The 27,500-nt window shown below is 39.0% G+C and overlaps 1 protein-coding gene across 1 annotated transcript in view; it reads left to right on the top strand.

Annotated features, from left to right (window-relative positions):
* The first annotated feature begins 17,583 nt into the window (after window positions 1-17,583).
* Window positions 17,584-27,500, top strand: part of PTPRR (protein tyrosine phosphatase receptor type R) — a 140,568-nt gene continuing 130,651 nt past the window's right edge. Inside the window, exon 1 of the mRNA XM_039703872.1 lies at window positions 17,584-17,614. The gene's annotated coding sequence lies outside the window, so the exon portion shown is untranslated. The remainder of the gene's footprint in view (window positions 17,615-27,500) is intronic.

Here is a 27,500-nt window from a genome sequence, read left to right as displayed (position 1 = left end):
AATTATTTAAGTATTTCAACACTATCAGAATGAAATATGCCTGTGTTTTCATACCTACTTTTATTTTTCTTTAGATATTATATTCCAAAACACTTTTTAATAATTTAATGGTTTTTTGTGTTGAGGATAGAAATTCCATTTATGAATAGCTCTAGTTGTTAAGGAAAGATGGAAAAAAAAGATCATGTCAGGCTCAAAAACCAGAAGACCATTAAAAAGAAACAAAAAATGTAGTATTTCTTAATATTTGGATTTTATACCAATGCCATGAATGTTGGTGGTCTGACACTGTGGTTTGGCAGTCCTACATTCATTCAAATGCTAAATATTTTTCAGCTCAGTTGTGCTCTCAGACATTTGTGCATATGAACAATTTGCTTACGAACAAGGCATCTGTGCAGAGATGAGCCCATTTGTTCTTAGCCATAGTTATTCACATTTGATTATTTATTATTCAGTCACATATGAATAGCAACACATTCTGGAAATGGTATTGTTCCAGAAATGCTATATAAACAGGACTTTGCCAGTCCCCAAACTAGACCTCAAATATTTGTTGTGATAAAACCTATAACTCAGGTCTGGAAGACTATCACCCTGAAAAGGCATGATAGCTACAGGAATGGGGAACTGAGGCACGGAGCAGTGAAGTGACTTCTGAAGCACTGAAATAGGTCAGTGACAGAGTCCTTTATGCATTCAGTCAGACAGCTCAACCTTGGCTTCTCAGGATACTCTGTTCTTGTGGTAGTGTTAAAGCACTGAAATGATTTAATGGACACTTTCTTGGACAAATTGTTCTGTATGTACTTGTCCAAAATGGGTAACTATTGACTTATACTGCTGGACTCATATGGTATAGATTAATTTTTAAGCTGCAATTTTTCACAACCAAAATGTTCTTTGAGTAGTAGAGAAGTAGATATAACTGTTAATACAGCACATATCATTAGGGGAATATTTTAATTTATCTAAGACTTTCTTGCAGTATATCCAGAACTCTTTTTATTCTGCCCTATATACTTGTAATTTATTATAATTTTCCCATTTTGATTCCTATATTTTCCTATTTATTGTATGTACCAGAAGATTTGTGCCATACCAAGATTTCATTTAATTCAAAATTTGAGATTATCTCTCAATGGACCAATGACAATCAAAATAGTTACTATTTAGAATTATGCATATGTGGGATTCAGGGTAAAAAGGATATGTCCCATCACTGATTTTGAATGTTTTATATATATATACTGTTAGTTTCTAAGACAGCACAGTCAAGACATCTCTTATTAGATAATGTGGAAGGAACTATTATTGTAACAGGTTACTTATTTATTTCAAAATTTCTTATGTAAGTTTCTAGGCAAGTGTTGGAATAAAGCAATGCAAAATTCAGACTAATTTTTGCTGATCTTTAACTAAATAGAAAGTGAAATTGTCTCTTCGCATCAGGCCAGCTACACCAATGCCCTTTTGATGAGACAACAGCTGAACAATGTTTCAGAAGGGTTCTGCACGCTGTCACTTAAACATTAGGGATAATCTTTTCAGACTATTGGCAAAACGAGTTGGCCACAATCAGGTTGAGGTTTAAAATTTACATAATTCATTATGCAGTTGTCTTCTGGTTTGGATTTGGTTTTGAAGAGCAAGTGGGCACCATTTAAAGAATATTCATATCTTTTGGGCTGCCAGGGGACCCTTAAGATCAAAATTTGGCTTTCCAAGTGATACGATTCATATGAAATCTGGTGAGGGTGTACAATTTTCACATTAGTAACAGTCAGTTTGTTTCCATCAGAGAGGTTAGAAGCTGTCATTTTAGGTTTTTTTCTGCCTCCTGGTATGTTACAGCATTCACACCTGCCAGAAAATGTCAGAATGTTTATTCCAAGAATAAAAATGTGGGCACACATCCGCCTCCCAAAATAAATAGCACGGCAGATATATTCCATAGCGCCTCCAACACTCACAGGTCGGAGTTAGTCATTCTTCCTGTGAGAGGGTGGCCATCAATCACTGTCAAAGGAAACCTTCAGTCTGGAGTAAAGAACAGGCGTACTTAGATCAATGGATGAGGAGCACAAGGAGCCTGTAGGGAGAGAATATGCCTTTTCATATTTGTGAGACAGCACTGTAAAGTCTTAAAAGCATCTGGGCTTGAAGAAGGAAAAATTGCAGTATGGAGAGTCTGCTCATTTGCCAAGCAAATCATCTTTCAGTCACAACCTTCTCCTCCCACAAGACCAAAGCATGAATAATTTTATAATAAAATGGAAATGCCAATGGAACATATTCAGCAATCATCTGCATTGATTTACTGGGAAAAAAAAGTAAATCTTTGTTCTATTGTGAAGAATTACCATGATTTTAAGATGGTAAATGCATAAGAAACAGCAAAAGTGATATTCAGAAACTAATTTAGCCTGTCAAACTTACTCTTTTCAGATGAGTTCTAATAAATGAGTCTACTTTCAAAATCTTCCATTTAAGTGATACAAAAATAGAACAAATCAAAAAAACTTCACATGGAAAGGTAAGATCACTTTATATTTAAAGTGCTGAAATAGGCTTTGCATTGCCTAAATTTCTCTCAGTCACAGACTCCTTGGGTGACCCTGGATGAGTTATTAAATCTCACTTTGCTTCAATACTTACAGAGAATAAAATACTCCCTTTGAACTTGTTGTTTTACAAGTATTGAGGGCAGCTAATGTGGTGTAGATTCTCATCTGACAGAGAATCCAAGTGAGGAAAATGGTTGTCTCAAGCTCTCTCTATAGTCAGAGCAGGAGAATAAGAGGCTCCTTTGACATTTAATGTAGTCCAGCTCTGGCCAGAAGGGTCATTAGCAGTACCTGTTTTCATGCATTCATAAGCATAGGAAACTTAGGGTGACCAAAGTCCATATATGCCATTTGGCTTACCTGGTTGGCCAAAAAATTCTTTCTCTTCCCCCTTGCCCCCCATGCTGATATGATCTCCTCCAGAAGAGTTGGTAAATTCTTTCTTTGTATTTCATGGGTCAAGCTCCATAGCTAGACTGTTTCCCAAGAACTAGTGTAGGAAAAAAAACCTCTTCTGCATGACATCATCTGAATACATAAGACCACGAAGCCTTAAAGGCCCTGTATCTACAGTGCTCACAAATTCAGTGCTCTCTGTATTTTTTTTTCTAAAAAGTTTTTTATGAGATGTCTGAAGCAATATTTTTTTCAAGGTTCTGCCAGTAACAACCTCTCGACTTTCTGAACCGCACCTTAGATGACAAGTTGAAAACAAGCAGGAACTCTTTGGCTGCTAAACAGCTACTTATTCACACAGCAACTAAGTCCTCAGCTCTTCTTAAAAAAAGTTTTGAAACGGCAAGGTGTACAAAGGTCTGACTAAAGGCAGTCTAAGGACAGACAGGAAACTGGTAAGGAACAGAATTGCAATACTCACACCATTTATGTATTTTATTATGTTAAACTGAAAAGCATTTTTTAAAAAATCAAATATTCTATTTGCAAATGAGGGCCTGGAGAGATGCATTCATGAAAAGTGCAATATTTTTACAGAAAGAATGTATTTCAGCAGAAGAGAGGAGAGATATTCTTGGTCAGGGCACTGTCTGGAGAAATGGAAGAATTTGGATCAAATCCCTGATGAGAATGAAAACCAAAGGGATTTAGATCATAACCTTCACATCCCAATTGGCATTTCAAGACCACCCTGCTTTCTGTCTTACTTCCTTTTCTCCATATTCTCTGCTTCAGTCCTATGAACCCTGGTAAATCTTGACCCAAATTTACATTTCTATCAATTTCCTGCACTCTCCAGCCCCCTGAATATGAGAAAGTTTCCAGCACCCTAAGTAAAAAAAGAGTAGGATAAGAGAGAAAGACCATCCATTTCCTTTGAATATGAGCCACAGTCAGAAACTATATTGTCTTCCACCCCTCCTCATGCTGATTTATTGAGTGCCTTCCATTTATTTAGATGTAGTTTTATATGAATAAAGTTATATGAGAGCAGGGAAACCAGAAATGGCATACTTGGAAAAAAAAAAAAAAACAACACAGAATTCTAGTCTTCTTAAATGCAGGCAAGGATAAATACCTCCGTCACAGACGACATAGTTTTATAAGTCTCTGGCAAATGCTTGTGGGCCTTCAAATCCTCTGAATTTAGCATTTATTTCTCAGCAATGAAGGGTAACCAAGGAGACACACAGTCCTAGACTGAATATTAAGTGGCATAGGCTCCCAGACATGGATAAGAAGAGTAGAGAATTGTTTGTTTGTAGCCTATCAATTAGTGCTACTGTGAATATGTGATCTTAGGAACAAGCATCCTGCAGACAAAACCTAGAGGTGTTGGTGAAGGCATCCACCAATCCAAATCTGACAACTACCGGTTTATTTAAAGATGGCTGTATTAGCTTCATCCTAAGGAATTTCAGTAAAGTCTCTGAATTTCTTTGAGAAATTCCACATGACAGGAATTTCAATTCATGTAAGACTCTTGATGCTATGGGCTAGTTGAAAGGCTCTGATTTCTGTCCTTTTCCTAGTTGCTTCTAGGGAAGTAAAGAATCAATCTCCCATAGTACTTGGCAATTTGTAGTGCAAAAGACCACCTATGAAATGTTCTGATATGGTGTCAAGAGTGACACGAATTTAGTGAATAAAATGAAAGCAAATGACAAGCTGAGTAGTAATGACTCCAGAGCTTAGTTGATATATACACTTCACAGTATGTGACAAGTTTGAAGTGGTTTTTTTGTTGTTTATTTTTTTTTTTTTGTTTGGGTTTTTGTTTTTTGCTTTGGTCATCTAATGGGAAACAGTTTGATCTTTTGAAATTAAATTAGACAAGCTGTTAATGAAGACTAATTGCTTTGCATAATTCAAAATATGGAGAGAGAGGTCCCTTGATCTGTGCAAGCTGTACTTGGTTAGAACTGGGGCTTGAAAAAGGAAGATAACTCCAATCCATTTGTGACCTCCCCAGTTTGTAACCAAAGTGGGAGCCAAGATGCCCCTGAGAACGCTGTAGAGACTCAGAAAAATGCATCACTGCTCTCTTAGTCTTCCCGGCCATACAGCTTAGCTGTGCATTAATGTTTTGCTCACAAGGGAACATGATGGTCTCCTCCACCCTCTCCCACCCTCTCTTCATTGACCAAAACCCTTTCCATGCTGTGCTGAAGAAAGACTTGTTACCTCATTAGAGCCAGGACCCAGAATCTGTCCCGGAAGCTTTACTTTTCAGGAGGCGTGTTTGGGACAAGGACTACAAGGAGAGGAGTCTGCAAGGCCAGGTTGGATGGGGCTTTAAGCAACCGGGTCAAGTGCAAGGTGTCCCTGCCCATGGCAGGGGGGCTGGAACTAGATCATCTTTAAGGTCTCTTTCAACATGAACAATTCTATGATTCTGTGAGTGAGAGTGGAGCTCCCATTGCTTGGCACAGACAGATTCAGGCATCTCCTTATGGGGGAGGGCCCAAAGCACTGTGAGCAAACCCAAGTCATGGTACTTTGGGTCTTCTTCTGTCATCCTGGTGGCACATCACCAGGTCACCCCTTCACTGACAATGTGGTCAAGCATCACATCTCTTCAAGGAGCTTATTCAAGGTAGAAAACTACTCTGATTTTTTCTTCTGGGTTGATTTTTTTAGAGAGCCAATTTACCACCTCCCAGACACAAGGGAGAAAGAGCAGGAATGTACAGCTGAGGTGGAGGTGGGATTTGCCACACCACTGATTTAGATCAGCTTAAAATGCTGTTGAACTGCACTCTTGAGGACTATTCACAGCCTAGTTTCTCTATATAAAAAATAAAGGAGTCACTAGAGAGCAGTAGGCTCTGCATGAGGCGAGTTGGAGCACCTAAGCTAACTGCTTCAAGTCAGCAGCCTGACCCCCCACGTTGAAACATGCTGTTTTGCAGTAATGATGTTCTGGACACACTTGGGTGACTGGTGGGTTGGGCTTTTTTCTGAAATGTTTATTGATTTAGCAAATGTGAAGAAAGGAGTGCCAAATCTGGCAGTTATTAGTGACTCCATGCTGTAGCCTGCTTGCAAACATAGAGTGTTCTGAAATATTTTCCAAAGAGCCTATTTTAAAACAGAGTGATTCACCACATTATCCTCTTCACAGATTATTGCCTCTCTAGTAACTCATCTGTCTCTTCTTCCTACCTGTTTTCTTGCTTATAGCATCATTTCTAATTTAAAATACATGGATACAACACACTCCAGTATGTCTGGGGGCACTCAAACTGGCAAATTTTAATAATTTGCGTCTTCAGGTAAAGAAAACCAGCTTCCTCTGAGCTGCAGATGTACTCACAGGAAAAAGGAAAGGTCCTTCCAGAAGCATGTGAATTGTGCTTCCTTTCTGAACCACAGCAGGTGACACAGCCACTCTCTAATCATCACATAAGAAGCCTAAGAAAACTAAATTATAATTTCAACATAGGAAATTGAGCACCCAGAACTTGGAGAAAAGTGTCATCAAAAATATTTTCCTTATCTGCAGAGTAAAAAAATGTTAAGAGCACAAGCAGCCATGCAGTGTAAAAGGCTGTATTGTTCATTTTGAGATCACTCCATTTCTAAAGTCTTAAAGTATGGTTAGGCAAAAGACTGAAAAATGTCCAGATCCCTCTATTCAAATTTAAGAGAAGTTGTTCTTTGTTTACTCTGAGATTAGTGAGTGGAAAATCAGACAGTACAAGTGAAGTAAGGAGTTTGGAGAACCTTTTGCTGAACTATGGAAGTTTTTTTAGATGAGCTCAGTTTCTGAAAATATGAGTTGCTGCACATGGAAGACCCAGCATATTCGCAGGCAGAAAAAAGTGCCCACGCGTTTATTTCTGGAGAACAGTGACATCTAGTGAGCATCCTGACTAAAACCGAGCATTCCCTGGGGTCTTTGAGACTGAACCTTCTACTTGGATTTAGCTTCTTTTTCTACTGTTTGAACTTCACAGTTCCTGGAATCAGAACTGCATGTGCAGCATATCTCTGGCAAGGTCTAATGAACATAAACAGCAAAGTAGCTGTAACACAATATAGTGAGGGAGTGGGGTGATTTTGAAGAGGGGACTTAAGCATGGCAAGGAAGGTGTAGGTATGTGGCCTGGGACAGATTTGTTGCAGCAGAGGAATTACAGTGGCAGCAGAGTTGCCAAGGCAACAAGCATCAAGCTCTCAGTCAATGGTCAGGAGCTGTATCTGCCAGAAACCACAAAATGTAAGTGGTTCATTAGTTGGGCACTTTCCTGGTAGATTTTCTGTTTCTGGACTCCTGGGAAGCTCCCAGGAGAGTTCATAGATTCTCATCCTGGAGATCCCAGGGCAAGTAGCCATACTCACTTCCACTTGCAGCCAGATAGACTTCCCCAGATACTACTTTGAATTCATCCATGAGGTAAAGCCTGCACTCCTATCCTGGGGTTCAGCCTAGGACTATGATAGTGTGTGGACACATCCACAAAGGAGCAAATATGTTAGAGCTTTGAAATAAAATGCTTTTGGAACTGAAAATTCCATTCATTTTACATTGTAGCACTCATTGTAGCACTGTGAATAAGTGAGGAGAGGAATGATACTCCAAGGACCTGTGAACAGAGAAAAGGGAATCAAAAGGAACTGGAAATGTCACTATGAAAGAAAAAATCTCAAAGATTGCAGTGAATCACACTATGATCTTGGGGATATTACAAACTGTTTTGAGCTACGCAAACGCCAAACTGGAAGTTTTCAGCACTTCATCAGCATCAAGAGAGGTGACCTTTTGCCTGTGTGATAAATGACCATTATATCCAATCCTACCTGTCAAGTCTGTAAACATCCATTTTATTACATAGATTACATATATTTTATTGTATTATGAATGATACTGGGTCAGATTGAGCAGTTTTTCTTAAAGCAATCTAAGAAACAGGTTTTCTGTAACTATGCTACTTTAAAAAGGCACAATCCTTTTACACCTAGATTATTATATCTCATATATTCACCTGCCAACATTTGAAGAAACTCAGAAATTATGATAAGGCCTAGACTGCTGGAAAACTAAAGGTAATTAAATCTTTTCCTTATGTGCTATGTAGTTTCTAAACCTGAGGATGAAAAGTTTATTTTACATAAATGTCTACATGATACGTTATTTGAATAGATTAAATTCCCACTGCAATGTGATTTTTTTGACCATTTTCTCTGTCATGGCATTTACAGTACGGGTTTTTTTCTTTTCTTTTTTTTTTTCCCCCTCACTGCAAATGCTGGGAGCGTGCACACATTTGAGGAAAACTTGTGCAAATATCTCAAATGTCAAGAATGAAATCTGAACACTACTCCATTTTATTACAGCTCTTCTTCTTTTATCTCAAGGAAAAGCACAGTATGTGGACATCTCAAGGAATATGCATCTTATTGGATAGGCACAACAAGACTTCTTAGAAGAGGACTGTTGGCTGTCATAACCACACTGCCACCAACACAGACACTGGCTCTCCAGTCTTGCCTGGTTCCTCTGGGAACAAAGGTTTTTCTGCAGAGATCTGATGAAGAGCTTGCTGTAAGGAGGGAACGAACTGGTACACATCACTGGAAACATGACACAGGAGTCAGACTGTGTGGCAGCCAGGATATGGGGGCCAGCCATAGTCATGTTTGGAGGAAAAGGGAGCAAAATTGATTTTTTAGAAAAAGATCTGTTTGCTACAACCCTGCTGCCATGGGCAGGGACACCTTCAACTAGGTTTCTGACAGCCTCATCCAAACTGGTCTGGAACATCTCCAGCGATGAGGTCACCACAACATGGTTGCCCAGAGGTGGAATATCTCCACCTCTGGGCAACCTGTTCCCGTGCCTCACTATACCGATAGCAAACAATTTCTTCATATCTAACCTAAACCTATTTTTTTTTTCAGTCTGAAGCCATTCACCCTTGTCCTATCATTACTTGCCCTAGTAAAAAGTCCCTCTTTGGCTCTCTTGTAGCTCCCCGTTAGGTACTAAAATGCTGCTCTAAAGTCTCCCTGGACCCTTTCTGTTCTTGAGGTTGAACATCAGGTCTCTCAACATCTGCTCATTGAAAAAGTGCTCTAGCCTCGTGATCATCTTTGTGGCCTTCCTCTGGACTTGCTCCTACTGATCCATATTCTCCTGAGCAGGATACAGTACTCCAGGTGGGGGTCTCACAATGTGGAGTCTCACCAGAGCAGAGTAGAGGGGAAGAATCATCTCCCCTGACATGATGACCCTACTTCTTTGGATGCAGCCCAGGATATGGCTGGCTTCCAGGGCTGCACTGAGCTTCTTGTCAACAGCACCTTCAAGTCATTTACCTCAGAGTCACTGTCAATCCATTTTCTACCCAGCCCGTACTTATGCTTGGAACTGCCCTGATCCAGGTGCTGTGCTTTGCACTTGGCCTTGTTGAACTTCACAAGGTTTGCACAGTCCCGCAGGTTCTCAAGCCTGTCAAGGTTCCTCTGGATTGCATCCCATCCCTCCAGCATGGTGACCACACCACGCAGCTCAGTGTTGCCAGCAATCTTGCTGAAGGTGCACTCAATCCCACTGTCCATGTCACCACTGATGATGTTAAACAGCACAAATTCTGATACCAAACCACCAGGAATGCCACTTGTCACTGATCTCCATTTGGACATTGAACCACTGACACAGCTCCTGGACTGACAATCCAGACAATTTCTTATCCACTGATATACTTATTTTAAATTACCTACCAGGACATTAATTTCCTATTTAAATTTCAATTTTAAGGGGAACTGAGAATATTAGAGAGACTAATTTTTTATATTCATAGGACTAGTGAGATATATCTATGTGACTATTATTTTTGATGGACTCTCCAATTTCATACTCCCACTAAAAAGAAAACCACAACGGCTCACCCCCCCAACCCCGCCACGCCAAAAGGAGACAAAAGACAGAGATTATGTGTTGAGATAAGAACAATTTAATGGAAACAGCCATGAGATAGGAAAACAGTAACAGCAACAATACTAATAACAAAGGTGTACAAAGAAAGGGTGATTTCCATGCAGATATGCTCACCAGGCCCAGAACAATGAAACACAATGGCAGACAGAGCCTCCATACACCACAGTTTTTCCCAACTGCAAGCCATACTCACTTCTCAGAAGCTAGAGTCCCTAATTTCTGCGCCCCAGCAATGACATGAAGTGGTATACAGTAACTACCTAGACATGCCCACACAGCTCAAGGTTTGCTTCTTCAGAACAAGTGGACAAATTAACTCTGGCTGAAACCAAGACAGATGTGGTATACAGTAACTACCTAGACATGCCCACACAGCTCAAGGTTTGCTTCTTCAGAGCAACTGTGGACTAATTAACTCTGGCTGAAACCAAGACAGACAACTACCCAAATAATTTGTTTTTATAGAACTGCTTTTCAGATTTTGCAAGACTTAAAGTTTCTAACCATTGATCATCTATAACCCTACAGGTTAGGTTGTCTGTGATACATTAGACAGATCTGATCAATCCTTAGCTGGAATTGCTGATCCATAAGCTGTAAACTATCTTTGTTACTTATGTTAAGAAAAGACTTTCTCCCACTAGGAGGAAGTCAATATTCTCCATACGGTTAGACCACACACAGTGATGCAGTCTTCACTAAATCCTTTCCAAAAAATGATAAATAAAAACAATTGAAATGAAATAGCCATTCCTTTGTTTGTGCTCTGTTTTTAATTTGTCTTTTCCTCTTTTTATCAATTAAAAAATCATGGTTAATGAGCACAATTATTTTCCTTGCCTTTAATCATTGTGCCCCCTAGGTGATGGTGAGGGAGCCCATGTGACTGGGAGAGTAGGACTGGAGTCTCTGAAGTAGCATTAAGAGAAACAATTACTAAATGTTGGCCTCTCATTTTTATTTCTCCAGATTATAAATTGCAGAGTGGAGTTTAATTTACTTCTTGGTTTGAATTAAATTATTTGCTGCTCAGCAAATTGGAACATGTTTTTTTTCAACCCACAAAGTATTTGGCATTCTTTTCCAAACAAGAATGTTTACTTTACTGTCCACAGACCCTCATTCTTCTATTGCCATCTCATTCTGTTTCCCTAACCACTTTTTGTCTAGTCTCATGTTTTTCCCCTTTGACTGCTGCACTTCAGTTTTTCTTTTTGCAGTCAGACTGAATCAGGTTATTAATGCCTGTTCTGTCTCATGTTACTAATATTTTCCTTTTCATTCATACCTGTTTCAATGTTTCCTTTTGAGCTTCCCTTTTAAACAGGAATAGGTAGAAGAGGAAGTTCCCTGTATTCCATTCTGACACACAATGACTCCCTGATGCTAAGAACAGAAGTTCCAAGGAAGCCCTTCTACTTTTGCAATCAATCACACACTTTTGATCTGGTGGAATGGCCCATAAGCATTTCAGCCAGCAACTAGAATGGAATACTGTTCAGGGAAGATTAAATTTTGAGAGAATTTTGCATCCAACTCAAAACAAACAGCAGTCACTGCCTCCAGAAACCCTCAAGAACACACAGCCAAAATTTTAGTTCTTAAAACTTTGTCAAATTTGGATCAACATTTTACAGTAAAAACAACAGATATATGGTGACATCAGAATCTTTCATACATTCCATTGAAAACTTGGAGATATTAGAGACAGTATCATTTCAGTGGGTACCACTTGGCATTACTAGGTAGAGTCAAGTTTGTCACAATAAAATTAGACAAACTCTTTAAAAGGAACATGGAAAATTTAATATCAAATTTTAAAAAATTCTAGGCCTTGGGAGAAGCTGGAGAAGAAAAACACTCTCTAGTGTAGTATGCCAGGAAATCTTAGACACTTAGAAATTGCAGATGTTCTGAAATTTTATTTCTGCTCTCTTACTTAAAGAAATTGTGTTTTATTTCTGAATCATAACACTTCCAACACTCAAGACAACTATGTGCACTTGGGCATTTAGGCTTGTTACGAAATTGTCAGACAGTCCTCATAATTTATAAAAATACTTCCAAAACTGTAGATTGAAACTTGAATCAAGTTTTGCTATAAGTAATTAATTTTTTTTAAATGTGCACAGTAGATTTTTATCTCTTTGATGATTCCTTTATCGCTCTCTTTAAAAGCACATTTAACTGTAAACATTATTTAAATATTATATTATACATATTTTATATGTATTATTGAAGTGAGATATTAATTTGTTACAGTCTGCTGCTTTCCAGTTTATACTTCTAAAAAAAGCAGGCAAACCACTCCCCCACACCCCCAAATCCCCAAAAACCCCAAACCAACAAACCACTACCCAAGAAACAGTATTTTTAATAAGAAAATATGTGACTTCATTAAAGATTTAGGAGTATGCTGCAGGTTCATAAACTCTTACTGTTCAGCCTATACCAATACACTGACGTGAGACTGGTCTTTCTTCCAGAATCATATTAAGCAACATAGCTAGCATCTTCCTGATATTATTCATTTACCCATCTTCTCTCCCAGAGGGAAATTGTTTGAAAGAGAATTTAGAACAAATATTATGTGCATTATTCTGTTGGCTCATCCTGGATAAAGGAAGGTTGAAAAAAATATGCCTTAGACTTGGAATGAAAGTAAATTAGCTTTTGCTCTAAAATGGCTCTTAATCCCTGTGGAATTTCATTCCATGATTTTGACTGGCCACTGAAAAAGACTGTTTTTAGGGCACCCATGAACTTCAGGGGGTTTTCTGTGTATAAGGAACTGAGTGAATAGAATGGTGAAGATCTGATTCTTTAAAACAACTACGAACCTTTTACAAAAATATCCAAAGATAGAATTTATTCAGAGATTTAATTAGGCCCAACTTGAGATGTCTTGGGGTTATCATGTACTTTCTCCCTTAGCAAAGCATTTATAACTTCACTGGACATGAACAGATAACAGAGTCCTACCAATTATCTAAAGTTTCCGGCTAGAGCAATTACTTTGATCTTACAATTACAGTACGTCATGCACCTAATAAAAAATTAATCAAATTATACCCTAAAGAAAAATAATTAATGAAAAAATTCTTCTATCCACTGAATCTCTGAACAGTGTTAGGCTGAATATTAATTATACAAGATGTTTACTTGTTATTTGCTGAGGACAACTGCTATGACTCCTGTCCCTTAATGTTCCGTGAATGTCAATTAGATGCTGACAGATGACAGTCTCCTGTTCATGTTCTTGTCTTCCAGTTGAAGGTGCTTCAGTTTTTGACACACTGAAACCTCTTCTCCTGTTGCAAATATATTCTAGAAACATTGTGTGAAAAGCCAATGGGCAACTAAATCGGGCAAATAAAAAAACAGTAAAAACGTTTTGATTTAATCTGAATGTTAAATCAGTCTGAGAGAGATGACTAGCAGTTTGGTCTTGAGCTAGGATGGGAGAGACAACTTGGCACAAAAATTAGTAAGATTTTGACTGATTTCTCTTTTATTTCCTATTTCAAGGAATGCTACTCTTCTTGAAATAGAACATTAAAGTAAACCATCTGAGGCAAATATTGAAAACAGTCAAATGCCCAGATTCATCTGAACCTGACTTTAACCTAAAGCTGACATCCATGGGTTTGATCAGAGTTGTCCAAGTTTTGATTCATTTATCTTTACACAAATTTAGTTAATTCTCTATTGAGAAGTTTACATTTAGCATATAAGTAGTACTGTACAATTTACTTTAGTTATTGCATCATTTAGAGACATACTGCATTGTTAGTAACCAAGGGTAACTTGCCTTCCATATTTGAATGTGTATTAGTGTACACATAGGCACATATGTGGGTATTTTACCAGTATTTCGTGAGAAAGCCATATCATATCAAATTACTTTGACATAAAATAACTGACTGTACAAATAAGTATATTTCAAGAGAGATATTCCTACCCTTGACTAAAGGTCTTTTATCTTTTTCTGGCTGTGTTGTAATTTAAAGCACCTGACTTTATAAATCCTGATGCCCCTTGTAGAATATTGGAGGATGATAACTTTACAACCCTACGGTAGGAAAAGCATAAGAGAGAAAAACTTGAAATCTGAGAAAATGATGACATGGTACCTGGCCTGTTCCATATACTTGCTTTGAACGGACCTGGACAGAGAGCCATGGCTAAATCCATTTGCAAGTACTCATGTATTTGTTAGATACTCAGTACTGGTTAGGACTATACCAGCCCCTTAATGGTTTCATTTAGTACTTAGCTGTTCATGTTGCAGATTAAGAGTTGTCTGCCTTTTGTCTTTAGGCAAATTTTAGTCAGGTATGCCTGAATCCATTTGATTCTTTCCCAACAGCCTCATCGAACAGAACTGAATTGTTTTCATCTGAGCTATAGTCAACACCTTCAGTAAATATTTTTTAAAAAGTTATATACAAATTATAATATGGTCTTGCAAAATTCTGAATAATGGTCTTGAAGTTTCAGTTCTACACATATAGTCACAAATTAGTAGCACAGAGACTAAAATATCCTTGCATCCTCTCTTCCCCCTCCTCCTTGCTATTCAAGTTTTTGTACTCGCAGCTGAGTCAGTGTCAGTTTTGCATGTCTATATTAGAGATTATGCCAAAAATACACTGGAGGGTCTCAGACCACTTTAGAAGGCTGTAATCCTATATTGACAGTACTCATTAGGGAATATGATACATTTGCATCAGTGCAATTATGACTTTGCCCACTGGCAATCTCCCAGGACACATGCTATTCCCTGACACATTTCCTGCCGCAGTTACCTTTCTGCACTGTGTAAAAAGCAGCCTTCTACCCATCCTGGCAACATCATTTAGTGTGAGACCTAATTTTACATGCCATGAGCTTTCCTCTGCTGAGATTCCTGTATATTCACAATGCACACACCAAAAAGTAGTTATTTTTTTGATTTGCATTAATATCTCAAAAGAATTCTTTGATCTACGCATATAACCTCCTCTTCACCCCTCATTCTCCCACCTGTTTTCATTTATTAAAAAACACTGCTTCAGTTTTTTTTTTTTTGCTGAAGCTTGTCAAGGGACAAGAGATATGAGGATCCTTATTATTCATGTCAGACAAATTATTTTCTCTCCTTCAGATATATTCCCTGCTTGATAATCTGCGTATTGCTGCTTCTTAAACTAAAGATCAGTTCTGAATTTGGTTTTCATTGTTTTAGCTTCCTCTTAAAGCAATTAGTCAATGAAAGCCTAGTGCAAAATGACTCCCAGACAAGGAAGACGGTCTAGCCAATGTGATAGGAGGAAAACAGCAAGAGCCCTGACACTTAGACCAGTCTCTTTTAATTACAACCAACACCAAGTGCAACTTCTCAGCAGCATGTTCAACATGTCATATCAGAGATGAAGATACTATGGAAAAAATATTGGAAAGAATTGTCCATAGCCCACACCATTTACCTCATTTAGAATTATAGGCAATATTTAGCTGAACATTTAATTCAGCTCTACACTTAATATACTTTAATTAAGTCATTTACTAATGATCTCCACTCTGTTAATATAGTGTTCTATATGTGGAAATAAATTTAAAAATCAGTGAAGCTAAGGAATTCAAACTGATGCAACATGTTTTAGCTTACTTTCTGTGTAACAACTTCCCACTCCATATTAATGCTTCCATTTTGCATTGACAAGACTGTCTTTTAAAAAGGATGCATTGATACAAAATTCAGCATTTAGTCTAATCTTAGCTTCGCACTGAATTCAGCTTATGCATGAGTTGAATGTTTTATGTTATGGAGTTTAAATGTTTTCTTGGATGTGGGCTCAAAACAGTATCTTAAGACATTTCCTCAGTGGAAAATAATTTCCTTAACAGGGTAGTGTGAGTCATCTGGTCTTTGTGTCTTAGGGCTCTGCAAGTGAGGTGAGTAGATATTGCTACAGCACTCAATCATACGAAACCACAGCTGCCTCATCTGTAACCACATGGGGACAAATCAATACCATTAGCTTCAGTGAAGTTATCCTCTTGACATATTTGATCCTAAATCCTTACCTAGAACATACAAGGGTGAGGACTTTTGGATAAAAAAATACAAAACATCAGAGGACTGAAAGTAAATTTTTCTTTAATCTCTTCCTAGGAGTTGGCTAAATTGTAATTGGTATTGTACAAAGTGTACCTTTGAGGCCTGGGCATGTCGGAACTGAAGTAGTGGTGCACCATACAGACAAGACTTCTTTCACTTCTTTTAGCTTTCACTTCAACCAGTCAGGGCTAAAAGGATTAAAGTGGAACAGGATGTGCTGTAATTTGTATGTACCCACAGCAAATTATCATCACAGCAGAGGAAGCAGCAGAAATCTCATGGCTTAGCAGGACATCTGAGGCACAATACTTACAAAAGATATGACTGAAATGACAGGGCTAAAATACCACTCCTTGTTCAAAAATCCCCTTGATCATATTAATTCCCCGTTTCCGGCAGAGCACAAGACTGAGTGCTGTCTTCCAAGGCAAGCCTTTTCTCACTTACATTGCTGTCAAGCACAACCTGGCTGCCTAGAGTGCGTGAACAGCCGTGTGGGGGCTGGCAAAGGAAGCTCGTTTGCATATGTACAGTCACACTTGCAATCACATCCAGATATCAGGGCCTGCGCAGTCCCTCCCATCTCTGTAGGAAGAAAATTTCTGCATAAAGGCTCATTCAAAGCCAGTTAGAGCCAAGCAAGCTCTGTCGATTTCCTTTGCTATTTGTCACTTTGGGCACATCCCTCCAGTTGCAGACCTGACCGTGCATGTACATTTCCTGCCATACCCAGTAACAGATTCTTGTAGATGGATCACTTGCCGGGTGACACATCTGCCACTGGCTCTCATGGTGGCTCTCCAGAAAATCTTTTGATCAATTAAACTCAAGTTTAGAAAATTACCTTGTTACAGGACTGCTTCATATTTGGCCTCTTTGCATTGCTCTCTGATACCCGTGTAATCAAATTCCTGAAGTGTCTCTTGAGGAGGTGTTGCATCAGCCTGGGCTGAACCACTGCCTGGAGTTCTTTATTTATGTATCAGCCGTGATTTTTCACAATGCAGTTTTTGCAAACTGCTTATTTTACAACACGTGTTTCACAACACACTCAAGAGGAGGATTACCTGAACCTCAAGCATAAACCCACACATCCTCGAAGTCCTCCCAGACACGTCCAAACTCCTGAGATCGCCTCCTCGGCGCTGCAGGGTTGGGGAGATGCAATCTCCATCGTTCGGCTGCAGCGGGAGCCCCGAATGCTGCTCCAGCTGGAAGCCGGGGAGGCAATCACCCCCCGCCACCCATTCTCGCCTCCTGGAACATGCCGCTGGAACGGGAGATCTCTCTTTTTGCCTCTCCTCTTGGCCCTTGCGGCTCCCCGCGGCTGTTGCGCGCCCCCATCTCCGGATGTCAGACGCCGCCGCTCCCGCTCATCCCGCGCATCCCGCGCATCCCTCACATCCTGCGCATCCCACCCTTCCCGCTCATCCCGCGCATCCCTCACATCCCGCGCATCCCGTGCATCCCGCTCATCCCGCCCTTCCCGCTCATCCCGCCGCCCGTGCGCGCCCCTCGCCTCACCCCGCGCCAGGCGGGAGCCAGGTGAGGGCGGCCGCCCACCCGCGCGCCCGCGCGGCGTTGCGCGTGCGCAGCGCGCTCCCAGGCATGCTCACTGCCGGGGGCGGGGGGAGCGGGACGCGGTGTGGCGGCGCTGCCCGGCTGCGGGCGGGCAGCCCCGCGCTGCGCGCCCCGCGGAGCGGCCGCGCTTCGGCCCCGCACGGCGAGGAGCTGCCCGGGGGCTACGGCAGCGAGGGAAAATCGGGACTCCCCGTGTACCTTCTTCTTATTTCATTTATTTATTTATTTTTAGATACTGGTGAGGAGGCGTCGCTTCTTGTATGTGCTCGTGGCAGCAGTGGTTTTAGAAAGGGAAATTTCAGCTGCGACAGCAGCAGGCATTTCGGCTGCTAGCGGTGCTAATAAATCCTCTCTCTGCTTTGCTGGCAGAACGTGTGCCTCATTCAGAAATGCAGTGAGCGATGAGCGCCCTAGTCTGAACGTGAAGTTCCACTGCCAGTGTCGTTCCAGTAGTCAGAGCTTATATTTCTGGCATAAATCTCAGGCTTCCTTTAAGCCGTGAAAAACTGCTCATCGTTCAGAGCCTCCGCTTATCCTGTGCAGACTTCAGCATATATTATCTAAGGAAGGAAATAAAATCTGGGGTAACTGTGTAATTGAATTAAGTTCTCAATTAGTAAAGTTGAAGAGTTTCTTTGTTTTGTCATTTATGACAAGCTTAGCCACTTCTGAAGTAGTAAATGTTTGCAAGTTCCATTAAGTTTAATTAGGAACTACAATTAAATGCACAGGTACTGATTCTTTTGGACCTGGGAATGTTGGTGTTATGTTGTTTTTAGGAGAGATTTTTAAGTTGCAACAAATTTGTATTGTCTTACTGCAGAATCATTGAAAGGAACAATTGAACTTCATATCTCTTAATACAGAAGAACTGTATGAACATCCCAAATAAGATCTATTATGAAAATAACTGTTTGTTGTTTTTTTTTTACTGTTGTCAGGAGAAATAACTTTGTCTCAGTTATTGTTATTTTATTACCCTGTAATATTAGACTGCACTTCATGAAATTTTTGGATCCTCTTTCCTGTAAATTTAGAGTTAGGATGCTCATGCTGTTTTGCCTTATATTCATATGTGCAAGAGGTTATTGACTGAAAGATGGGAGCATTTCATGATCTGTTTTAATAAAAGCCTTAAGCTGCTTTTAAATTGTTCTTTTACAACATGTATTAAATTGACCATCTGTACAAAATTAGAGTACAGCCTCTATTTGACATAACATGCCACCTAATCTCAGTATATCCTCTATTAACAGTGGAATTTACATTCGTTTTGTTGTGCTTCCTTTTTCTATCCTGCTAATGGAAACTGGGTGTGTATTCTGCCAGTAAGCTGTTCACTTTCCTTGCTAAGTTCTGCTTGTTCCATTAAGTTACTGGGAATTCTTGCAAAGAGATCTTCTCTTCATTACGCGAACGTCTCTAATCATAAGAAAAAAGAGGAAAATAGATATTTATATGGTGCTACTGTTTTGCCTGAGTAATCATGGAAAATAATTATTTCAGAGAAGAAAAGGGGGAGGATGTACAGGAGCTGAATTCAATCTTTGCACGGTTGGGCATGGTTTGCATTGAGCACAAGAGCTGTGCTTCCTCTGAGGCAGAGCTGCATACAACTTGCTCTTGTTGGAAGTCATTGAAGATGTCACAACAGCGAAATAAAAAAGGAAGCTTAACATCCTAAGATATCTCTATTTCATCTGATACAAGTAGAAAATTTGGTCTTACACAGGCTACCACTATGGGCATCTTTTATGTATAGCCTAGACTTTTGAATTATTTATGGTGATTTTGAAGCTTTGGTTCATGTGAAATCACAAGATGCATTCTGCTTGCTATGTCACAAATTATATCCCAAATGTCAATTTTTGTGTAATGTGTTGGAAACTGCTTGGCTTTTTGTTCTGAAGCTGAATTTCTATGAGACATGTTTCTAGAGAATGCTGAAGATACCATCAATAGGTATGAGGAAAATCTCTCTTGATATCAGTTGGTGGTAATAGATTTTAGAGAAAGCATAAGTCTACATTTACTTCAGCTAATGCTACAGCAAAAAGAGTTAATGTGTTTAAGTAGTGCTCATATAGCAAATCCAATTTCCTTTGGAACTACAATTCTACTACCGTTGTAGCAAAATTTTCTACAATAAAAAGGAAATGCTCTTGTCGAAAATGTGGTCAGAGATTTTCATGTGCTCAGTAAGGTACCATTTTACTGAGTTGACTTAGATACCGATTCCAATATAGCATGACAGTCATGTTATCAGATAATCAAATATGATTGTGCTGTCGGTATATGCATACATTGCTGCCTAAAATAAGACACTTGTGTGTGCATCTCTAAAAACAGAATGAGACCCTTCTGCTGAGTGCAGCAGGTGAAGTAATCAACCTATATAGAGCTTGCTGTTGCAGGAAGACCTAAATTTGTAGTGAGTGATTAGAGGTCAGCATGAACCTTCCACTTACATTATGCATTGCATGAGAGAGTGCACGACAGTGTAGGTTATACTCTCTTTTAGTATGTATGATCTAATACACATGTTCTTGCAACAAAAACCTAGTGTAGCCCAAGGTGATGAGGAGGCACTGTCTCCTTGTAAAAGAATGGCGGATAGTAGGAAAAACACAAAGTGATGCATTAGACTAACTTGTAATTAGAGAGTCAAATACATTGCTCAGCTAATTACCTCTTTCACCCAATTTTCTTTTTTAGCAAATTTTTAAAATAATATTAAAATATATGTATCCATTTACTGGAGATTTGTGATTCTGTGAAATAGAGTAGGAAAACCAACCTGACTGGTTGGTACTCCAAAACTTACACAGTTCACAATCACGGTCTCAACACATCACCTGCCTTGAATTAAAAACCTCTCTTGAAGAAAGCATTTTTGCAGAATTTGCTTTTAGGATAAACAAATCCTGGTCCTGCAAAAGCAAAAAGTTAACAACTGATTATTTGGTCAGGTCATCTACGTCACAGTTTCTTGAGAAAGGCCTTACACTATCTTCTTAAGAGCTTCTATTACCTGATTTTATTATTTTCTCCATCAGTGAAGATGTGCATTGCCAGCCTTCAATCAATATGAACCAATACTTTCCTGCTAGCCTTTTCAGAGAGGAAGTGTGTAGATCCGTGTCTGAACCTCTTGATGGATCCATTCTTCCAGCCCCTCAGAGGAATCACATTTTATCTTTTCTGGGCAATGCTGTAGTAATAAGAGGATTGCTTATATCGAAATTGAAGTTTCTTTGGCCACAAACTAACACTCCTTTGGGTAGAATTTGCTGGTTAGAAATGTATCTTATAAATATGCTAGACTGGTTCTCACACAGCTCACAGGGTATCCTTACTAAGTGCTGCTGAGTTCAGCTTTCCTGGTCAAACATGCACTGTGATATTGTCATGGTTGGAAATTGATCGAGTGCACTTCAGTTTCTATTTAGAGGTTGGGTAGGCCTATTTTCTATAAAATGCACAAGTTCTGTTGCAAAAGTAAAAGAATCTGGAGGCTACTGTTTGGGTTGAGGTGAGATCTGCACAAAACGCATTTGCCATCAGATCCATTTCAGTAATCTCATACTAATGAATGAATAATTCTAGGTTCCAAATACATTTAGAGTGAAAGTGAAGGAGCTATTGATTTAAAAAATGAATAAGGGTGCTGCTTCATTACACTAACATAATCTAAATGAAGCTGGTTCTTATAATTGCCTTCTTTAAAAACACATTGCTGGCCATGAGTGGGTGTTTTTACTAGAATTTCTGTCTTTTATTAGTAGGACTCATGGATAATCAGAGGGTAGTCATCTGTCTCTTCAAAGGTTTTGTTGGGAGAAAAACAGTTTTATAATTCAGTATGTCACTTTTTATTTTTGAGGAAGTATTTAGTTCGAAAACAGGCTCATCATATTTTTACATGTGGAAATTCTTGCTATTCATAATTTTAAAAGACATCATCTTCCATGAGAGATTTATGTTCAGTGCATCCATTAGGAAATTATCGAGGTTTGTGGTCTTGGAATCTCTGACTAATTCCATTTATTGTATTATAAAGAAGACTAAAACATCTTAGACAGTGAAGGCTTGTTTGAGCTTCTCTGGAGAGCAAAGCAAGAGAGTTGCTGAAAGTCCCTGAATTGGGCTCTTGGGGGACGGTGTCTCTCTAGAAGGAGGCTAATGATGTCATTTTGTGCCTCTATTTTGTTGTGGTCCCCCCTCCACAGGGGTGTTACAACAACTGCTGTGGGGAATTACATGGAAGCGTAGGGCTCTTACTCTATATAGCACAGTCATTGTGCTGTAGGATTTTCAGCATGGCTTCAGAATAAATTCTTGGAGAAGTTAATACGATCTGCTCAGAAATCCTCAGTGGGATTTTTTTAGAAAAATACCATTATAAAAGTAAGCTAAAACTTTAAGACTGGAGTTGACTTTGCTTCACGCCAGCTGTAGATTTCCATGGAGATAAAATTTATTTCCTTGAAATACTATGTATTTACATCTATTTTATGCAGAGCAGAATTTATCTGCATCCTTCATTGGAAAAATGACAATAATCACAAAATTAGAAAATTATTGCATCAGTTTCTTGCACCTCTGGAAAAAAAAATCTGACAGGAATCTATGTGGTACATTAGTGCCAAGGCATAAGTATGGCAGAATACTTAAGTGCCTTTGGGACCACTAGCTCATCTCTTAATTCACATGAGTAGACCTAGTGAAATCAATGGTCTATGGTATCTAGTTTCAGTATTGATGTATCAGGCAACAGGCCCATGAAATGAGATGCAAAGTGTCTTTTTGAAAAAGATACCACTCATATGCTTAATTCTGATTCACTGTAGCTGTGGATATTTTTGACCAGGGAATTTTTTTTCCTACGGAAAAGAACAAATTTAGCAAAAATAAATTTCCAGTTGTTTCTATTTTCAGCAGATTGCTTATTAGAAAGGGAAAAAACATCCTTGCAATCATCTCTCTCCCTCCCTCTCTTGTGTGTACTCCCACCCTCCCTCGGTGATGCTCCTCCACCCCCACCACACATGCATGTGTGCGTGCACTTCCTTGCTCTCACAGATACAAACACACGCATAAAGAATCATTTATATACCTGCTCACATATATACATGCATTTTGTACTACTTGATTTTGTCTGAAATTTTTGGTCAAAAGTTCTGAACATTGTTTTTGGGGGCAAACCAAAATATTTTTCTGAATGTTTACAATTGTCCTATCCTGTTCTTGCTTAGCTCTGGTGTACTTTATTTGTTCTGCATTTTGACTCATCATGAGTACTGTTCTTCTGCTGGAAAAGGCCTGGCCTTTGGTTACTGGACCTAGCTAGGAAAGCACAGAACCCTTCCTGTGAAGGAATGTGACCTAGTAGTTCTGTAATGGGATGTAGCCATTGCTAGTAGCAAAGCTGTAGGTTTTGTCCTGATTTTGCAAGGCCTCATGATTGGGATTTGATATATTTAATATTAAATCTGATTTTGCTCATGCCTTTGCTGGTGATTTTTTGATCAATCTCAAGCACGCTCATTCAGGACACCTGCTCTGTCCAAACTTTCCTTGACCTGCCTGTTTTGCTTGGGTTAACTCTGAAAGCAGTTTTTCTACTTAAGCAAGCATTTATATCTGGTTTAAACTATTTTTATTTTTTTTGTGTGGTACAACTATAGTATACACAGGAGCAGTAACAAAGGCTTGGTAGGACAGCAGAGTCTTGAAGATTGGAGGCACAGGATGTTTCATTAGAGGAGTGCGGATGTGGAATGGTAAGAGATGGGACACAATCTTCGCACTGAAGACTCCATGCTAGAAAAAGCTCAGTAAAAGGTAAAATGCAGGCCTGGGGCTTGAGAAACTGGTTGTAGGTGTTAATGAAGAGAACAAAGAGATGGTATCTAACATACATATGTGGCACCGTTTACAGTAAGTTCAAATATAACCTGGAGCTGCAGACCAAATGAAGAAAGAGGAAGTATAAATGCATGTTAGAAAACACAGGCATATGTAGCTGCCTAAGAGGAAGGAAGAAGAGAGGAGGAACAAAAATCCATCAGCTTTAACATCCTATCCCTCCTGATGAAGGACTCCAGGTGCTGACAACTCCTCATAACAATGCCCAACACTAACACCGGTGGGAAACAATTGACCTGAGGATCCAGAGAAGCATGGAGCTAGAGTAATACCAGGGAAAGGGATAGAAAATTTAATTGTACTATTCCTGTAATTGTGACTTTTTCTCTATTCCTTGTTTTTCTCTAAAAGTTAGACTAACAACGCTTCTTGAATTAGTTTGTTAAGATTTTCACTATGTTTACAATAAATTCTTGGCTTCACTTACATGTATAAGGTGTGCTTCATCTTTGTTTATAAACAGGACTTTGAAAGTAAGAGAGGAATTAGTCTACCTGAAGGAGGCTGTGAGAAGCTATACAGCAGCATGCCTGATCATTAGGTCTAGCAGCCTACTTTGAGTAAAGAATATCTTCATTTGTATTACTCTAACAGGTTTTGGCTTAAGACAATGCAGTGTGAAGGCTGGTGCTTTGGCATAATCTCTGAATGATGGGAGCAGTCACAGCCTGCAAGTCCCTCTGTTATTTATGCAAAGTATTTTCCTAAGTGAATTCTTTTGTCAGTTCAAAACTTCATGGATTACCAAAGCAGCAAGTGGATTTGTATTTTTTCCTTGTCACATTTCCCTGGTGTACCTCACAAAAACACTTATGAAAGTATGTTTTGTTGCCCAGCTAATGTTCAAGTAGTATTTTAGCCACTGTTTTAACTGCATTTTATTGGCAATAATTTTTGGTGCACCATGTTAAAGCTCAACTGTGCATAGATAGAAGGTGGGAGAATAGAGACAGTGGTGAAGGTAATCTCACTCCTAAGGAGTTACAGCTGTGCTAATTATCAAGCCATTAAGAACAAGCCTGCTCTTAATAGGCCACAGCTGGATCCAATTAAGAGGGGTATTATAAAAGAGCAGGTTGACTGGTAGAGATGTGAGATGGTGTTTGTTGGTTGTCCAGGCCAGAGAGGCACTATAAAAGAGCAGGTTGGCTGGTCCAGATGTGAGATGGAGTTTGTTGGCTGTCCAGATCAGAAGAGGGAGTCACTGCTGTGAGGAGCTGCCCATGAGCTATCACTGAGAAGGTATGAAACCTTTGCAATAGGATAGCAACACTCAACAGCAGTTTATGTTTGGCTAAAAGTACATAACTTTATCCAGATGAGATTTATATTTGATTGATGTACTATTTTGCTGACAGTAAAATACATTGTTATCTGGACAGTACAGATGCAAAGCATATTGCCTCTAAGCAGCTTTTGTTTTCATTTTTGCTTTCAACATAATTTAAAATCTTTATATTTTCCACCAGATATGTTGGCTCCTTTTAATATGTTTATTGGTTTGGTTTTTTTCCTTAGCTTTTTTTTCTTTTCCCTTGGTAATGTAGATGAAATAGGGATAAAACAATAGATTTTGTCTTTTGAAGGCAAAGCCAAAGGAAGATCCTGTTGCATGCACCAGAAGGATAACCTTCACAGTCCAGAACAGACAGACGTCTTCTAAACCTGCAGCAGTGTTTGTGCTATGTCTAGCATTACCAGTAGTTAGCAATTCCCTTAGTATCATTGCCATTGCAACTCCTGAGAGTTAGAACTATGCTCATAAATGGCCAGCATGATAATAAGCATCTTGGCATTTAAGCCTTTCTTTCCTTCTTTTCTGTGGGCCAGTACCTCCTTGGCCCTTATACAGACAGGAGAGAACTACAGACTCTGCTCTCAATGGGAGTCTGTTTCTATCTCGATGTTCTAAAAAGAGGCAGGGAATCAGTCTCCCAGCTGTGAGAACTTTGGTGTTATTGAAGAGGATTGATCATTAGTCTGCATAAATACATTAACCTGCATCTCACAGTGACTAGGATACCCGCTCAAGAGGTAATAAACCATGGTGCAGGAGATGATAGAGCCAAGCCTGTCCATTTTGGGGCTGATTTACAGTTTTGAAGGAAGTTTGTATGGGACAAAGAGCTTCTTCCAGAGTGGTGAGCCAAACAGAAAGGAAAAAAGCATGCGGAGCTTAGGGTACAAAATTTAATTACCAAAATTTGGTAAGTATTTTTGTTACTGAAAATGAGAAATTACTTGGCAACAGCATTAAGTACTGTAACTCAAATTGCATTTAAATTAAATTTATCTTTGAAAGCAATCCATCAAGTTTCAGCATGTAGTTCCCTTATGAAATGAGTCTGCATTTTATGCTTTTTTCCCTTCAATTTCCAGCTTTTAGCATAAAAACCTCAAGCTGTGTAATATACCAAATTTTTTTAACTATAAAAAAACTACAGTGTTATTATAGTGGTAGTGTATTAAGTGTGAATATTAAGTACTATTGTGCATTTAAAGTATATGCACTAGGTATCTATATTCATTTGTGCATTTTACTTATTAGTCAGATACAGCACAGCACTTTTGTCAGTGGATTTGAGGTAGCTGCACTGCTTATAAGTAGCAAATATACAGTAGGTATCTCTTTATAGAAAAATGTGACTGTTCAGGAGCATAACTTAACCAAATTTGTTCAGATTAAGATAAATAACAAGACTTAAGAAATTAGCTCAAGTTGTTTTTCCAGACACACATCATTACTTTAGACACCATTATCGTGGCCCTATCAGGTTTATGTTATGTCCCACTGGGACTTTTCCTTTTCCAGTCAAATAAATTTCTAGTTTCTGGCTGTAGAGGATGTTAAGGGGGAGGCACCCAGCTTGAGTGGCTTTTGTGTTGTTGTATCATGGTCAAATTACTTAAAGGAACCAGAAGTCTGAGACTCTGCCATGGGAAACATGGGGCTGAGCTGGAAAGGAAAACTTGTCTGACAGAGTGGGGTGAGTAGGGAGTCAAGTCATCATTTCCTTAACAAGGATGCAAGATAAAATATCTCTAAAGCTCTGATATTTTTATGTTTTAAGAAGATAAAAACCATGCTGCTGTGTTACTGGGTGATTAATGGATCTTGACTATGTTGAAGTTTTTTATCTGTCTGTTCTAGCAAAAGTGAAGATATTTGGGAATTGGGAGTCCAATAATTTTCTGACAGGTTGCTTTGAAATAAAATGTCAGTTGTCTGAAACTATTTAGAGAGTCAAGACAGTCTAAAGAAACCTTAGGTTTTCCTCTGTCAAGCAGAGGCCAACTGGAACAGTCAAAAGTGCCCACATCATTCAGCACATCAGATTTACTATTTATTATGGGCTTTCCTTTCTGTATATATAATGCAACTTTGTAGTGTGAGACAGGCTCAGAAAGCATGTACTATCTAGCATTCTTGTGATTTACCCATCTGCTTTCATGAGGAAATTTTGTGCTTCCCGTATACTGGAATGATATGTATAATAGATATGGAATTCTACTGTCCCATTCTCCATCAGTCTTCTGTAGATTAGGATTTTTTTTCTTTTTTTAGTTTATGACAGAAATAGTTTTATCTTGTATGTTTATGCAGACAACTAATAAGATCAAGTGAACACATATTTTGAACTATTAAGCAGAACAGCTGGATTCTGCAGAACAGGGAATGCCATAGGCGTCTGTCCAATTTTCCTTTCAGGAGAATGGCAAATGGTGGCAGTGATAGAAATACTGAAACTAGTACAAGTAGTGAAGATGTTCAGATTTAGAAAGTATGCGTTCTACATCACCCTGGAGCTTCTTGTTGTACTTTAATAGCTGTAGTGTTATACTTGGTGGAGGTTCTAGAAGCACAGCTCCAGGGACTGGAAATGCAACTAAATCTGAGAATTCCTGGAAAGAGAATACTGTT

The sequence above is a fragment of the Passer montanus genome, unplaced genomic scaffold (assembly GCF_014805655.1).
Source record: "Passer montanus isolate IOZ18808 unplaced genomic scaffold, ASM1480565v1 scaffold17, whole genome shotgun sequence".
Classification (NCBI taxonomy): domain Eukaryota; kingdom Metazoa; phylum Chordata; class Aves; order Passeriformes; family Passeridae; genus Passer; species Passer montanus.
Note: the sequence above shows the minus strand (reverse complement) of the source record. Positions and strands in the feature narration are given on the sequence as shown.